We start from the raw sequence: 2811 nt of genomic DNA on the forward strand, positions 1-2811 counted from the left end.
TTTATCATGTATTTGATTGTGTTTATCTGCAGTTAGTTATTCGAATTCAGATATGGAATGAAATCGGATAAGGATAAAATTTGGTTTAAGAGTTTTAAGAGTTTTTAAGAATTTTAAGAGTTTTTAAGAATTTTAGCCAAATGTTTTATAATATAGTATAGATATATAGATAAGGTATTCAAACTCGAATCAATATATTTTTTATAATATTTTCAAATAAATTACTGAATATTACGTCATATTATCATGTTTGATTATGTGTTTAATTTGAAAGAATTGGAAATTATCTCTTAAAAATTTGGAATTTGTTTTCTTTGGGTTCACTAAATATAACTACTAAGTTACATTAAAATGATGATAAATTACCAAAATACCCAATCATAATATTTTTATATTTTGTTGCCTAATTAATAAATAGTATATAATGATAGAATTAATAATAGTATTAATTGGTGGCGGTGGCAACAATGTCAGAGACGGTGGTTGTGCCAACGGTGATGTGGCGAAGGCTAAAACGATGGTGGCGATGGTGTCAGTGGCAACGACGACAACAACGGTGATTAAGGTGGTGATGGTGATGGAGGCAACGATAGTAGCGGCGATGTTTGTAGAGGTGGCAATGATGGTGGCGGTAGTTGTGGAGGTGGCGATGATGGTGGTGGTTGCGGTAACGGATGTGATATTGATAGTAACAATGGTGGTGGCAGGGACGGTGTTGATGATGATGATTGTCATAGCGAAATAGAATAAATTAGAGTAAAAATAATAGTTTTTCTCATAAGATTTGTTAAAATGGAATTGGATTCCTTACAAAAATCAAACATAATTTAAATCCCATCATATATGGAATTGCAATTCCAATACTAACTCATAGAATGGATAAACGATTGAATGAATTTAATTAATGGAAATTGACCATTCTATTTCCTTCAGATTTCAGTAGATTAAATGATACGTTACTATTTCATTTTGATGGTTAAAAACTTTATATGGTAATATAAATAAGGTAATGACTTTTACATGATAAAATTTAATATTAACGGGTTTTTTCCTAATTAAGAAAATTATCCAAACTGAGTTTTATGCGTCTAACTATGAAAACTTCATAAATATAATGCCACCAAACTTTCGAATTGGTATTAAATACTACAGGAGTAGGCATGGCAACGGGACGGAAATTGGGCCGGTTTTGTAATCTCTGGCCCCGGCCCTGGTTTGTAGTAACATCCCCCGGCCCCGGTCCCCGGCGGGTACGAGGATTAACATCTCAACCCTTGTCAAACCTCTATCAATCCCCGGTCAAACCCCATGAAGAATATCCCTAAGTTTGATTCTACCGGGGATCCCCGATCCCGGTTTGAGTAACATCCCCCGACTCCAACCCCGGTTTTAGTCTATCAGAGATCTCTGTCCCCCAGACCCGTTTTACCGGGGAACCTCATCACCATTCGGATCAGGTGAATCGGATTCCCCACCGGGTAAAGACAAATCACCATCCCTATACAGGGATTTGGTGAGTTGTATTTTATAAGTTTTTGAAGCTTCATCTGATATTTTAAAACTCAAAACTATAAGTTTAACAAATAAGAAATGGAAAAAAATGTATAAAATAACAACCTATTTTTATAAATTTTCTTATTATAGTATTATACTTTCAGTTTTTTTTTGCAACAATATATTTTTAAATTATTTGTTATTAGAGCATTATACTTTAAAAAAATTATCTATCATAGCATTAGGTAACATTTCGATTTAAATTTACCCATTATATCAGGTTTTCATTCCACCTCACTTGTCATGTAGGCTATCAACATGTACCATATCGCTAATATGACATTTTCTTATTACAATATTGTACTTTCAAAATTATTTTATTATAGCATCATCGGTTTCTATTACAACTTTGTAGTTTTAGTTTTAATATTTTATAATTTAGACATTGTACATTTAGTCAAACATGTTTACCTAAATTTAGTATCAATTTATAATCCTAAATTTCAATTAAAAATTTAGTCTTCCAAAATCGAGATTATAACAATGAGTATTCTTTAGATTTGAATTAAGATGATATGACACAATATCAGGTTTTTCATATTATGTCATCGCTTACGTGGGATATCCTCATGTAAAATATTGTTGACATGACATTTTTTATTACAACTAGTTATGTACCTGCGCAATACGGTGGGAGCCATGAATTTTAACGATTTTGAAGTTCCACTGGTTTTATAAGATAAGATTTAATGATGATATAGGTTTCACTTGGTCTTTGCATATTAATACAATTTGAATAAATAAGAGTTATGATTCCAATTACAGACTATCGATGAAAAAAATTGTATGACAATTTAAAATCCAATATATTTAAAATCCAACATATTTAAACGACTCCACAAATGTATTCGATTTACACCAAGAGCAAAGAACCAAGAAACTTGAGTTTTAAGGTAAACACTCAACTAATAAAGAAACCTACAAATTTGACAAATCATAAGCCATGAAAAGACAAAAAAAGATGAGCTTTAAAATGAAATTTCAACTGCTTACCCTCTTTCTTGTCCAGAAACTCAGATTAAGATTGAATTAATACATGTATATATATATATTTCAAAAAAACTCAAGAACATATTAAWTCAAAACATATTATACAGTGCAATTTGGACAGCCTAACCCCTAAATATATAGTATATAKATAAATAAATAACTATAAAAGTATAAATCGTAAATATTAAAAATATTTTTTCACAGTATATATAATATATAATAATATAATTTAGTCAAAAACTATTCAATATTGGACTCATTTCGAAG

This window comes from Cynara cardunculus (genome assembly GCF_001531365.2).
Source record: "Cynara cardunculus var. scolymus isolate 2C chromosome LG 2, CcrdV1, whole genome shotgun sequence".
Lineage (NCBI taxonomy): Eukaryota > Viridiplantae > Streptophyta > Magnoliopsida > Asterales > Asteraceae > Cynara > Cynara cardunculus.